The sequence below is a fragment of the Malaya genurostris genome, chromosome 2, assembly GCF_030247185.1.
Source record: "Malaya genurostris strain Urasoe2022 chromosome 2, Malgen_1.1, whole genome shotgun sequence".
Classification (NCBI taxonomy): domain Eukaryota; kingdom Metazoa; phylum Arthropoda; class Insecta; order Diptera; family Culicidae; genus Malaya; species Malaya genurostris.
In genome coordinates this window covers 337,894,232-337,910,031 of record NC_080571.1, presented here as the reverse complement: position 1 = coordinate 337,910,031, position 15,800 = coordinate 337,894,232, and the positions used below count along the sequence as shown (strand labels likewise).

Below are 15,800 nucleotides of genomic sequence, written 5' to 3'. Positions count from 1 at the left end.
TGAACAAGAGCGGAGAAACGTACACAAACCTGCGTTCGCTAGAAGTAAGGCGTGGATATATTTTATATGTAAACACTAATAATTGGTAAGAGGCAATTCAATACATAGTGATTAGCTGTAAATGTTTTGTGGGCACTTTTCGTTCTGATTTTCCTCCGAAGTTCTTGGTCGTGTCGTCGTCCCCTCCCGTGGTTGATGGGCTTGACGGTATTGCAAACATCATCAGATACGATTAATTATTGTTTCAATTTAATATAAATATGTGTTATAACTTTTAGTTTAATTATTGAGTTCATTGAGTGAGGCATGAAACGGTTTGAATAAGATGTTGATTGCAATACGCTCCAACATCCGGAGTTGGAGAGGCCGGTAGGGCTTAACTGAGTTCTTTTTTATGTTTCATTTTCATACTACCGGCCCTTATTACCGGTGTGAAGTGGAAATTAAGCGAAATGAACGTACCCCAGTCAGATTTCACACGATAACGGAATAGTTGAATGGTGAATTAAGTTCATCTTTGACGTTTATTCTGTGAGGTTTGTTGTGCTCGTGTGGGATCTGATGGATGAGGTGATATGTGAGTGAAGTATAAGTGAAGTGAAATGCAAGAACGGTAATAAAGGCCACCGTTTCAGCTCAGGACTAACGATCGACCAATAAAAGAGATAGAAAATGGGTGACGGCACCCCCATTCATCTCAAATCCATTAGTCATTTCATATATGAAAACCATTGGTTAGATCGAGATCTGTTGTGTCTGTTCGATAGATTGACTTCGAGAGTGAGATGAGGTTAGGAGTATTTCGCGTCGCTATAACAGCGATATCGTACATTTTCTGAACTACTTTTATGCGGTATTGCTTATCAGAGATGAAGCAAAGATTTTGTATTTGATTTCATCACAATTCATTTATTGAAAGTCGAGTAATCGGTAGAATAATATGGTGACTCTATTAATGAAATGACTATTGGCACAATGAATTTAGCTAAAATCTATTAGAATAGATATATGTATGTATAAATAAAATACAGATTAACCTGTATATATGGCAACCCTGTTTCGCATAGCATATTTTCACACGATACACGATATACCAAACATTTCAGAAAAGTTTAATTTTGAACTATTTGAGATTATATCACACAACTGAAAATTTTATCATAAAATTGTGATCATATTTCCGATGGTATGTAGCAAGATCTATGTTGATTCATTAGATACAACAGGAGATATTCACGATCAAAAACTTATCACTCTCTCAGAGGGTAAATTTTAAAAGGCGCCCCATAGTAAAGTAAGTCGTATTCACGACGAAAAACCCGCTTAACTTCGGCAATCCACGTAAAAAACCGCATAACTTCGAAAATCCTCGTAAAAAAAAAACGCGTAATTCGGAAATCCGCGTAAAAACAGCTTCAAACTAAAGACAAATAAAAAAAATTATGCCAAATATCATAGAAGTGCAGGAACGTCCAGATCTGGTGTAATCTCGAAAAATTTTTTTTTGTGTAAATAAACTTTGGGACATAGAAAAATTTCGAGACTTCCAAAATCGAAATTTTTTTTGAAGCCGAAAAAAAAACCGCGTAACTTTGGAAATCCGCATAAAAAATCCGCGTAAAAAGAGACCCCAGTGTATTCGATTTCGAGTGTTTTTACCTTTTTCTATAAATATAGAAAATAGGTATAGGATTCGCTCAAACTTTAGAAAAAAAAATCTTAGGCCGAGTTAAATATTTCAATCGACTCAGCTCTTCGGCGTGCACACTCTTACTTACGCTGTTCCTAATAAATACTCGCACTTTTGCTCCCACTCGTACTGGACAATAACAAAAAAACAATGATAAAGCATGTTTTATGCAGCAGTTTCAAAAATATCCATACTTAACTTGAATTTCATACACAGAGGTAACAGGAGCACAGTACTCGGCTAGAAAGAACACAAACAAGCTTTCAAACCAGCCCGGTGGCAAGAATAGAGCGTCCTACCAAGTGCTATTGTAGCCAACATTTCGGACGTTCGGCGAGCGATCAGACATAATTTGAAATAGAGCGAGCTGACTCGCAGCAGTAACAGGGCTGGCAATAATCAACTCAGTACTTCATCATCACCGAGTTCAGCTCACCTGGAAATCGGTTTCAAAAGCATCGCTGAACGAGTTGAGTAACTGGGTAACCATCTGTATAGAGAAAACATCGTCTCAACATCGTAGTGCCAAACAATCAGCAGATGAGCGCTGAGTGCACATCAAATATTAGAACCCACTGAGAGACGATTTTTGAGTTGTGATTTGATGTGTTTGTACATCAACACATTGAATCAGATTCTTATGACACTGTCTCGCTTGTATTTCCCATCCACCAGAGTTGCCATGGGCGGCCACCGTTCGAATCGATGCCATTTCAATCCAATTCTCAAGACATGTTCTCGTATGCTGGCAAACGCATTCGGTTTTAGTAGCCAGTTGTGTTTAACTCGAGACATGAAATTCGCTACTATTCGACTTTTGTTTTCGTACATTAATTCACGTGCTCGTTTTGAGTACCAGCAAAAACAAAACCGAAAATCTGGGTTGTGTTGGCAGCTCTGTGGTTTAAGCATACACTCACCGATGTAGCTCGGTACGATGATGCCAAACTCAGTACTCCATTTTTAAAACTAGGAATGAAAGTTAAATGCTATGAAATCAAAACTGAGAACCACCAATACCATCATAATTTGATGTCAGCGGTGCTCTGTATAGATGAGTGTGTTTGTTTAGATCAGCGATGATTTTGATCTTTATCATCATTTTACGGATTGCATCGTAAATCATGAGGTGAGCTGATGAATAGAAAAAATCGAATCTTATGAGTGAGTTTTTGCCACTCTTGAGCAGTAACCAACTCGCAGTAAGTGTTTACTCCTACTGACTCTCACTCATCGTATCCAAAAGAAAACACCGCTCGTGTTTAAAAAGTCACTCACGACTCATAAGCGTGCGCGGAGTAGTGCGATTGAGATAGAATACGCCTCGCACTCGCTCGAGAATGTGCTGCATGCACTGAGTTCTCGCTCTATTAGCAACACTGCCCGAATTCACGTTCCACGTTACATCCGATCTACAATACCTGAGTTTTCATAAAAATGCACCTTGATTGTATGATTTCGTCAATTCAGATCAATGTTGATAATACTTATTCCCCCTCTCTTCTGTGAATATTTTTGTGAACCTCACTTAGTTGCGAGAAATATGCTGTACTCGTAATGAAGTACCAATTTTTGTAAAATCCGACCAATTTTCCCTTACACATACACCTTTGGTACATGTGCCAAACTTGGTAGAGATTCGTTTAGTTGTAGTTATGCTGAGACTTACATACACTCGCGTTCATAGGCAGATAAAGATTATTTTCCCTTACTCTTTGAATTCCCCGGCAAAATAGAACTAGATCTTTTAAAATTATTTAAAGAAAATTGCGTTGCATTCAAATTAACAACAGCAATACTTTCTACTACGACTTTGAAATTCTTGCCACTTTCTTGTTTCACAAAAACTGGGAGATGAAAATTCATTTTCGAAAATCCCTCCTAGTCTAAATGTCGATTCTCTTCAAATTATATAAATTTCTTCATTGACCCCCTCCCCCCATGTTAAGGACACTTGCTACACATTCGTTCTTTTGAAAATTCCATAATGATCATCTCCGAAGAGCAAGAAGTATATGTGCCAAATTTGATAGCAATACGTTCATTAGTTTCGGAGTTATGCCGTTACTAACATTACACTCTCTTTTTAGAGGCACGTACTACATCCACCCCACACGAATACCCTTATAATCATATTTAAATTGCGCAAAAATTATCTATGATCTTCAGAAAGTACCGATTCTTATCGAATTAAATAAATTTTTGCATGACCCCTGCTAAGGACACTTGTTACGCTCCCTTCCCCATAAAAATACCCTTACAACTATCTCTGAAGAGCAAAAAGCATCTGCCAAGTGTGATAGCAATCCGTTCAGTAGTTTCGGAGTTATGCCGTTTCATCCCCTTTTTACAGGCTACATCCACCCCCATATATATCATATATAGGGTATGGAAAATCTTTGCATGTTCTTTAAAAATTATCGATTCTAGTCAAATTTTAGGGATTTATTCATGACTCCCCCTGTTAATGATATTTGCTACGCTTTCTACCCTATAAAAATACTTTTATGATTATTTCTAAAGAGCATGGAATCTGTGCCGTTTTATAACAACATAGTAACATATAACATTATTTATTACACTCCTTTTTTTGAAGCACTTACTACACCCTTCCTCCATCGAATATCCTTATAATCATATCTAAGTTGTGCAAAAAGTATCTATGGTCTTCAAAAAGTTCCGATTCTTGACAAATTAGATAATTTTTTAAATAACCACCCTCGTTAAGGACACTTGCTACGCTCCCTTCCTCCATAAAAAAATCCTAACCATATCTAAAGAGCAAGAAGAACATGTGGCAAGTTTGATAGCAATCCGTTAAGTAATTTCGGAGTTATTCCATTTCGAACACTACACTCTATTTTTAAAGACACTTGCTACATCCATCCCCCATATAATCATACCTAAGGTATGCGAAATGTTTCTAAGGTCTTTAAAAAATATCGATTTTCGTCAAGATATATGAATTTTTTTCATAACACCCCTGTTGATAACACTTGCTACGCTCCCTCTCCCATAAAAATATTCTTATAACTATCTCTAAAGAGCAAGAAGTATTTGTGCCAGGTTCGATAGCAATCGATACGGTACTTAGAGAGTTATGGCGTTACAAACATTACACCCCCCTATTTAAAGACACTTGCTACATCCAACCCCGTATAGTCATACCTTAGGTATGCAAAATGATTCTGTGGTCTTCAAAACGTATCGATTCTCGTCAAGTTATATGAATTATTTGTTGAACCCCTTTCCCCCCCCCCCCCCCCCCCTTGATGACACTTGCTACGCTCCCTCCCCCCATGGACATATTCTTAGAACCATCTCTGAAGAGCAAGAAGCATATATATATATATATATATATATATATATATATATATATATATATATATATATATATATATATATATATATATATATATATATATATATATATATATATATATATATATATATATATATATATATATATATATATATAATAATCTGTATCGTCGATACATTTCAGACCAGACCATTGCAATTGTCTCGTACTGAAATTTCGAGAAGAATCAGATATCTTCGAACTTCATAGCTTCAATAAAAATAAACTACAGCAAATTAAAAAGGAATTGTTTCAAGTTTGGAATATATAGTTGTAGAAAAGTAGCTGTTTAATGTAACTAATCTGTACTGTAATGTAGGTGCATCGCTTCAAACTCTATTAGTGAAAAAGGAGAAAGCTTGCTCAATTCATACAATCAATCAACTAACTGATATTCGGAAAAGTGATAGGAGCGTGCCAGTTTTTTCGTATTCACGACATCCAGTTATGTCTCTGACATTACCCACCCGCCTTTTTTTGCCCGTCAGTGTTCTCAAACATTTCTATAATTTACTATTGATCAGCCGTAATTGAAGGTGTTCAAACGATTGGGGGAAAACCCAGTGCTGTCGGATTTTGAAATCGCCGAGAAGGATTTCACTCTAAAACATAATCATTAAGTTGTACAATGGGATTCGTACGAAACACGAAGGATGCATCCTCGTGGATCACAAAATGTACTTGAAAATGGGCAGCTTCCCTGATAAAAGCTCAATAAACCCATTAGTTATTGTGGAGTTCCTAGCAAGCTCAAATCCGTTTTTCCGAAAAATTCGCTAGAAAGTTTGTGATCAGAAAAACTATTTACAAAAGCGGATAAGAAACACAAGCAAGACCATGGAATAACAAATTTTTCTAGTAGTCTTTGTCTTCCGAACATTAAAGCTCGCAATGAACCTGGCACATTGACCAGAGATAACCTAGACAGAAGTAAAATATTGTACTGCGTTTCTCTCCACCGAAGAATTTGAAACAATCTAACACCATTGAATATATAAAGTAGATAGATGTCTTGAACGCACCGCACTGGAACGGTTACTCTTAAACATACACTTCTCATGCACATCAATTCCGATTGTTCTTAGCATCATTGGAAGATTGTGGTAGCTTCTAATTCGATGAACAGAGCCATTTTGATAGCAGCTACCAAGATTCTCGGATCACCAGTGTGCTATGACGATAAAATATCATTTCTAGTTTGGATTCGATTGTAAAGAGGCTTTCAAGTTAAACAAGAGTTTCCTTGTATGTTATTTGAAATCAGACTCCACCGAAACAGAGCAACAAACTAAACTGAACTAAGGGAACAAGTCGACTCTCTAATGGGTTCTCTCAACAACACTTTCCGGAAGCCATGCACCGACAAAACCACATCATTGCATGAATCCCGATTCGAATGGAATGGGTGGCCGGATACTGGAAAAGTACTTATTTCTTACTCGTCTCGAATAGCACTTGAGTATCGAATACCGTTGCATTTCAGTTCCGAGGAGATGAAACAATTTCCTTTGCACGATTTCTACATGCTTGCGGTGCCGGTAAGTACTCTTCGATTCTTATCAATCTTTTGTGGAGCTACTTCATACAGTGCTCCACATTCCAGTTCACATGTAAGAAACGTACGTTTGGCCCTTCCTCGATTCCGACCTTTTTGTTGTTTCACACATGGTTCGGAAAAACCGCAAGAAAAGAGGTACTCAAAAGTAATATCACCCGGGCGCTGCTGATGCTATCTATCAGCTCTCGAAAATCTCTTCACATCCTTTGCCGGACGAAAAACTCATCTCTTCCACACGGGTTCATCTCCAACAGGCTGTGAAAGCGGGTAGCTTTCCCTTCACCTGTTTCCAACGAATCTTCTCATTGTTGTTGTCAATATTGCGAGTGTGGATTTTCCCGTGCAAGCGGAGAGGTCATTGATGCGTTTCGGTTTGCTGATGAAATTCGTAACCAGGAACTGTCTTTCCGGGTCGGACACAAGAAGGAAGAAAATATCATCTTGTCAGCTGACATTCCTTTGTTAGACCGGTCTTGGTGGTGTGGAAACCAACACAGTTTTCTTCGCTTATCTTTAGAAATTCTACTCTACCCGTGCCCCAGAAAAAAAAGGTGACTATTGTCGTAGGAAAAATAAAAATATACCAATATACTAAAAAGATTGAGTTTAATAAAAAAATATGACCTAGCTATTATTTAGAGAAATATTTTCTTGGCTACTAAACCCTAAATTTTCTAACTAGAATTGTCAGAATTTCTGTAATGGTTCAACCATTTCAAGATGCCCCAGATAGAACGAAAGAAAACGTTCCCCTTTCTGTCACTTTTGTATTATCTCCAGCGGGAAGGTTTGTTCACGAAACGATATCAATTGACTTTCCTTAGTCGTGTTGTTGTCGTTGATTCCTTCAATGCGAGGGGAGATTTTTTTTCGACAGCCAGCCAAAAATCAAAACCTAATTAGCCACGATAACAAGCTCCCATCGGAAGCTATAGAAACAGATTCGTCGATTGCTTCCGGTCATTTTTGTTAGCCGTCGCTCGATACATCTGTTGATTCTGAGGGTTTCTGAAGGGCTAAGGAGATTCAAAGTAAACACATAATAAATGCTATACCGACCATGCGTTAGATTTTCACAGATATTCGATCCTTCTCCTTTATTGATTCAACGACTGCCACCTCCAGATCCTTCAGCTTCCGCAAAAACGTGTCGATTGACAAATATTTGACTGAAAATTACAATTTGATTAAATCGATTGGTGACATTCATCATGTAGGACGTTGTTCCTCAAACCATGACCATGATGATGACCAGCCGCAGTTGTGTTTACCAGACTCATCCTCTCCGATCCTGTTGGCAAATATTCTACCCTTCTAGCCAATGGCAGACAGGCCGACGGACAGACAATCGACATCGATTGAAAACGGAAACTGTTTCCCGGTAACACGAAATTCAATCAAAACCAGTCTGAAATCCGGTTACTCATTTGCCAACTGACAGTTGCACCATCGTGCGTGTTTTGTCTCGACGCGGAGCGAACTACGACGATATGTCAGCAAACTTCCAACGGTAACTACGTACGGCACACAAATCAAATACATGTTTCCGACTGGAGGTAAAGTTTGGCAGTTCGCTTGTTACTGGTCCGTGCTGTTTAAAAGTTTCAGCGATATACGGGAATCTGTACCGGATTGTGACAAAAAAAAAACTATTTTCGTCTCGTACTGATTTCCATTCCATAGCCTACTGTGACTTTTCAGACTGGTGGGACTTCGTCATTGCGTTTCACTCGTTTATAAAAAAAACTGTACCATCTGTACATTTGCGTACCCCTCAGCAATTGGTACTGTCAAAACGAAGTCGTTTAGAATAAAAAAATTTCTTGTTAAAAGCTAGAAACATAGTCCAAAACTACTTTTTTTTAAATAACAGTCTCCATAACATTGGTTAAAAAATTAATTCAGATTGGTTCGGTTAGTTAATCGGCAATAATGCATTTGAACTTGATAACGACGACACGGCCTGCCACTCGTTTATCAAATCTGTAAATGTAACTAAATTTGGGTTTCACGCAACGGTTTATTTTATTGAAATAGTGACACAAGAAATTTTGGTTTAATATAGCAAATATTGTTGCTAGAAACAACAAAACTAGACACTTAATTTTTTTTAGTTCATTAGTTTGTTTCAATTAATATTTTGATAAAAATAACCAACATTTTACTTGTGCGTTTCTGTTAACTTGTTGGTTAACAATTTCATAGTAAATTAAACTTGAAAAATCAGTTTAACTTTAGGGCAATTCCAGAAATGCTTAGCAGATCATCAGACTCGACCTTCTCCGATTTGGATGAAACTTTGCACATGGCTTCAGTATGTCAAACCATAAGTTTTGAACCAATAGGGCGTATGTGTTTTTGCATTTCACAAAAATTGCCTTTTTCAAATCGTTGTAACTCGGAAACCGTTAATTGTACCAAAATGGCCTTCAGGAAGAAGTTGTAGGGAATCGATTGGGCACACTTGAAAAAAAAATACACTGAAAAAAATTTTTGATTTTTTTTCTCAATAATTACAAAATAATCCGAGAAAGTTAAATAAAAAAATGTCTGGGTTTAATTTTTTTTTGATAATTTTTTTTAAAGCTGTTATTAAAACCTACAGATCAATGGCTATCCCATCCGTGCCTTTTGAAAAATGAAGAAGTTACAGCTAAAACAGCTCTTGTCACTATTTCAACAAAATAAATCGTTGCGTGAAACCAAAATTAAGTTATTCTTACAATATTTTTTTCTGCATGTAAGAATATCCTTATTACCATCTCTGAAGAGTAAGAAGTATCTGTTCCAAGTTTGATAGCAATCCGTTCAGTAGTATCGGAGTTATTCTGTTACAAACATTACACCCCCATATCAAAAACACTTGCTACATCCGCCCCCATATTATCATATCTTTGGTATGCAAAATGTTTCTATGATCTTCAAAACGTATCAATTGTTGTCAAATTATATGAATGTCCCCTCATGTTAATGATACTTGCTACGCTCCCTCCACAATAAAAATATCCTATTAGCAAGAAGTACCTGTGCCTGTAAATACTTTTTTCAATCATATGCAATTTAGTCGTCCGCACAAGAAACTTGTATCTTCATATGATAACATTGGACACTAAGGCAACTGTTATTTGAAATCAACAATTGTTGGCCTTTGTTGCCAGTTTCAATAAATTTTCAAGCGATTGTATTTTGACTTTACCAGTTACTGAGGGGTAGTTAAATTTGCGATACAGTTTTGATACACGAGTGGCAGGTCGTGTCGTCGGTAGCAAATAATTTTTGTAGACCATAGATATTTTCTGCGCAACTTAGATATGATTATAGGAATATTCGTATGGGGTGGATGTAGTAAGGGCCTCTAAAAAAAAGGTGTAACTGATGTACAAAGTGTAACATTGTACTTGCGATTTCGATATTTAAGCTTTTCTTCGCCAAGCTTGTGTTCAAGTTTTGTATGAAATCAGTTATTTTTATAGCGGTTAGTTTCTCTACCGTTCTGCGATTTCGGTTGAAGCGATAAACTTTTTCTCATTATCAATCGAGTTCATCTTATATAAATTAGAAATTAATCTTAAGCACTCAAAATTTATCCTAGGGTAGTTGTCAATGTCATGGAACATGGAATTTCATCCGAGCTTGCATGACACAAGATCAGAGCATACCAATTGAAGCTTCAAATCGTTTTATAGAACTTTTTGTCTTGCTGTCTAGCAACAACCTACCTCTAGCATGCTACGAGTAGGACTGAAAAGTTAGCTTTAATTTTGTTTCTATTTATAGATTCGCGTGCTTCCAACAGCTTCGCTTTTGCATATATTGACCTTTATCGGTACTTTCCGGCATACCAGAGACTCGAGTGATTTGCATTGATTAGATGCTTAAGTTCAACTTCTTTTGCGAAAGTTAAGTTAGTAAAACCTATCCTTGTCACATCTTGCCTTTCCATTCTTTATCTTCACATAAATGAAATCACTCAAAATCTTTTGACATAGGATTGCGTCTTTGTTTTCTATACCAGGGTACAAATTCATAATATAGAAGTAAAACCATATAGACAGTGGTTAGGTTTTGAACATCTACAACTCAACCACGAACAATGTCTAATTCTCCCTGTTTTTCAAACCATTGTCTTTCCTCTAATTGATATGACGGTTTCGTATACATAAGTTCACGATTTCCATATGATTTCTGCTCTTCAATGAGTGCGTTCGCATTTGAGAAAACCAAATTCAGTGTCGAATCGACTTGCACTCTGTGCGGTTCGATACTGCCGTAGAGAAGGTTGCTTCCACATCATCCAAAAAGTTCAGGGAACTAGAAAAACAACATTTCTTAAGCAAAATTTCTTCTTTAATTATCTAAATTTTTATATCATACATATAGAATGATTTGTCCATGGCCTTAAAATAGGCTTCAGTTGCGGCGATGACTCTCTCAGATCATCAAATGACCAGTAGTGACTAGGTTATTGAGAATATGGTGGGTGAAGAAACAGATCGGTGCCCAATACGTTCAATTTGGCCATTATTTTCATTGACTTGTGGCACGGTGCATTGTCTTGGTTAAAGATGATTTTTTCTGCTTCATACGACGCCGTTTTTTATGATTCCATACTTCAAACGCATTAATAACTAAAAACTTTTGTTGGTACTTCCTTTTCATGATAGTCGACGTTAATTATACCTCGAGCATCTAAAAACTGATGCCATACTTGTTGCAGCTACCTGGTGCGTTTTCCCCGTCTAAATGTTGAAACAACACCGGAGAAAAAGGATTGATCCATGTTTCGTCCACTGTTTCATACCAACTCAAGAAATCCTTTTTATTGCGACTAAACAGTGACGATTGTTGATGCGCTGTTGCTTTGGATATATTGTGAGCGAACGAGGCACCTATTTGGAAAAGATTTTTTTCATGCTGAGATTTTCGCATACGATCATAAATGCACTTCCAGTTCAGCCGGACTTTGATTTTGTGTTCATCCATAACGATTATCAAAACTTGCTCACATTTTTTCCGGATGACTGCTTAATTTGGTCACGTTAAAATCAGAATACCACAAATCTTTGTTTTGTGCGGGTAACACTTCTTAAACCATTGCCCGGTTTTTCCTTATAGGAAGCAATGTTTTATCAATAAACGGAATTCGTTATTTTTAAGTTTTCGTAAATCAAAAAGTAACGTCACTTATATGTCAGTAAGTTTAGTGATTGTGAAAATTTGATACTTGTCTGCTGAACAATGATGATAGTTTGACATTACAAACGTCATCTTAGTCGATCCCGGAACTTTTTTTTAACAATGTGCTATACATATCAACGGCTGGATTTGTTTTGTGCACCGATCGATTCACCCGGATTTGCGGTTCAATGCATACGGCGCTAGTCTTATAAGCCAGTTGTCATATGTTCGAACCCCGACATTTCTAGGTAACATAAACACCAAGAATTTTTATTTCATTAAAATCGCCATCAGAGAATACTCTCATCAGGCGGGGAGGTCGTTTTCGGCTCGTATTCTTGGTGCAAGTCTTTTTCGAACAAATTTTCATTGTTACAACATACAATCGATTTTCCGTGAATTTGTAGAGATTGAACAACCACTTTGCCGTGAAGAAATAGTTTCAGAACTGATACCATTTTATTATTTACCTGCAGCAAACCCATGTTCTGTTCCGCAAACTGTTTGTTTATTTGTATTGGGAATCCTTGGCAACTAGTTCGAAGCAACTAAACAGTGTTGCTCGAAAAGATAGTTTTTATCAAATACGAGGGATCGCTCAATTTTTGGTAACTGATGGTAAATCATCAATGGACACTTTTCGAACCAATTTTTGTTCAGAGTGTCTGGTCGTGTCGTCGTTGCTACCCTCCCTCCCCTATAAAAAAGCCCAATATTTCATCCATTATTCGGCAAAAATTTGAGTTTTTCTTATATAATATGAACTTCTCACTAAAACTGACAGAAAATGTTGACAGCGGCACTTTAATACCTTGATAACATACATTTCTTACTGTTTGAATACGAAAATAATAACAAAACGGGCTATCATGGCAAGCAATGATAACTAAATAAACTATAGTTATGATATTGGTTTTCTCTTCCCTTATGATCGAGGAATCCAACACGGTTACGTGAAAAGTGTTTGTTTGATGAAACTATTCTGTGTCAGTTTTAGTTTTCTCAACAGAAAACGACATAAATCACTTGGAAAATGTTTATAAACGGCAACACAATCTGAAAAATTGTTGATTTAGACTATCAGTAACCGTAACCCTGGTTTCCTTTGTATACCGCGGATGAGCTTTCGGCTGATTTCCTATCTTTAACATTTCAAGATTCTTCCTTTGTATCCAAAATGTCGGAAATCCTTTATTGTTTTCTACTAATTATTGTATTGTATCCATAATGAGCATTATGGTCTACAAACCTACAAAAATTTTCCTTTGTTGATATGCTGTCTCCATCATTCAAACAAAGATAAACTCAAGATAGAGTGGTCTGCGATTTTTAATGTATCATTTGAATAGGACCCCTCGATGAGTTTGGTTCACTGTCAGTTTCAGTCTTTTGAAGCAATACAACAAGCATCTGATCGCTAGATGCGTCGTAACTATGACAATGATTGTTTATGTTTGAAAAAATATCAAGTTACGATATTGAACAAATTTGCTTCATATTCAGTGATTCTTACAATAAACTACTTAGAACCATTGCCTAGAATTTATTTAGTTTGCTATTGCCTCATTCAATGAAGCATTAAAGTCAGTTGAGGTAAAAATATTATGTGCTTAATGTAAACTTATGTTTGCTTCCTTCCTAACTTGTATTGTATTGTCTCCTCATGTGGAAAAAACTGCTCAAAACTGTTTGTAGATCTGGTCTTGTCTTGCCCAGTTTGATACAGTGGTCTAAATTTTCAGATTCATACTTCCATTTCTTAAAGATGGCCCTAAATTTGTAGGAAGAACAAATCTCATGGTACCATAGTTTGCTATTGCACAGAAAGAAATATTTAAATTTACACGACATGTAAATCATTAGTAACATGGAATAGACATGGGCTGAATCGAAAATTTGATTGAAAACCATCCTCGATGCAAAACTAAATTGAAATTTCTATCAATAGAACTGTATCTTTCAATTTAACGCTTAGTTCTGCCATTAAATTATATTGAAACGTACAAAAGTCTGAAGTAAATTTATGTTTAATTGTCTGTTCCAAATATGTGCATGAAAATAAATGTAAATTCACAAAATATTCCGCCTTCTGGTTTCGGTGTTCTGGTGATCAAATTTGTATACAGTCAATTGAAGTGACAATGAAAAACGCAAAACAATCTTCTAAACCTGACTGAAAGCTGTTTCAATTTTCAGGGAATGTTAGTTGAAGGCCAGGCGAATCGATTTCGGTTACATCGGTATCCTGTTTGCGCTTCCGGAAGTATCGGAAGTAGAGGTCAAAAACTCAAAAGTAGAACTGGTTCAAAAAGAAATGAGGAAAGAATCGTTACACCTGTAAGTTTATTAAAACAGTTGTTTTGTTTAGAGTCGATACTAAGCTACTTTAGCTTCGAGCGAATACGTCAAACTATTCCTATCTATCAAATTTAGAACAACGGCAAAGTGAAGGTATAGCAAGCTTTCTGATGCTAACACATACAATAATTTCAGTTTATTTGTGGGTTTAAAATAAGTATCTTCTCAGTTTTATTTCGAGAAGCTTGAAACAATTCGTAAAAATCATCATAGTTAGAAAAAATATCACATTTCGAGGAGCCGGAGGAAGAGAAACCGGTGTGATAATCAACTTTCCGGCACCTGTCACTTAACTACTCACCCAAGCAAATACCTAAACACTAAGGAACGGGTGAAACGAAACAATCCGGTTGCCCTATTCTTTGGCAGTTTATGACAGTAGTGGGAAGCACTAAACTGCATCTGGTGCAATGTTGTCATGGCCAGCTTAGACTGTATACATAAACGAAATCCGGTGCGGATTTGTCGAACGAAATCGAATTAATGAAGCCAATGCCCACAAGGGAAGCTTTTTGTCGTGCCCGGTTTCGTACCGTACACGGACATAGTGGATGTCCTTTCATATACACTTTCGTCGGATTCTGTCTGCGACAGACATGGGGTTTGGTTCGTCTAATGCACAAGCTCGGTCGAAACACTGGGCTGTAGCAATTCTTGCTGAAAAGCCACTCGGAGAAAGAGGAAATCCCAAGTCCAAGCTACCTTGAAAGGCCTTAACTTTGTTAGGTAAAACAAACCACGAACTAGGCTCTCATGGCTCCTGGCTGATGATCCTTCCGGCTTGCGGTCGACAAGGCTCGAGGACACTTTCCACTATCTGATGACCCTTCTTCGTGTCTGCTGCAACATTTCTACCCATCTCACTTTCGCTGGCACTTGTCCGCTAGTTGAACAAAAAAAAACAAAAAACGGTCCTGTAGGCGCGACATCAGACTGTGCAAGGCAAGGCGGGCGATAGTCAAGCCGTGATAAACGAGTAATTTGTTCGCTATTGACATGAATGGATGGACTGGATTACGAGTTTTAAACGCCTATATGAATATGGTATCCGCAAAAAGGGAGGCCTCGCACGAGGACCGTACCTGTCAGGAGTGTCCCGGTCACCATCGTGGTGGACACTCACTCTTACCCGTAGCAGTAGTAGTGGAAGGAGGTGTTTCGTGCCATCATTGGACATGGCATAAAGCAAACCGGCGACGGATAGAGTCAATCTCCCCTTTTTCGGTTAATTCCGATTCGATGTCCCTTTTGTAGGACGGGAAGATGAAGTTGTAGTGAGGCGGAAAAGAGCTTCCAGTAATCGAATAATCTGATACACGTAATAACCCTTTGTCAGCTCGGAAATTCAACGCGGATATTGCAGATTTAACACCCTTCTTCTCGGAGGGTAATTTATTGCCTTTAAACCCCGGGGATAAGTCATGTACAAATTAAGGTGTCAGCTCGGCAGTAACTCAGCGCATTTTGAATGCAGTAGCGATTAAAAAGTAATCTGGTATTTATAGTTTAAGAATGGTTTTAAAATTTGGGAATTATATGTTTAATTTAGACTAACCATTTAATCAATGAAAGATACTTTATAAGGAAAACCAGTTAAAGTCCAAAATGACCTTCGTACAACACACAATCGAACCAAAAGAGAATCTGTACTTCAC

The 15,800-nt window shown here is 37.2% G+C and overlaps 1 protein-coding gene across 1 annotated transcript in view; it reads left to right on the top strand.

Moving 5' to 3' along the window:
• The window catches only part of LOC131429357 (titin-like), a 53,399-nt gene that overhangs the window by 36,810 nt on the left and 789 nt on the right, over positions 1-15,800 (top strand). The window lies entirely within an intron of this gene.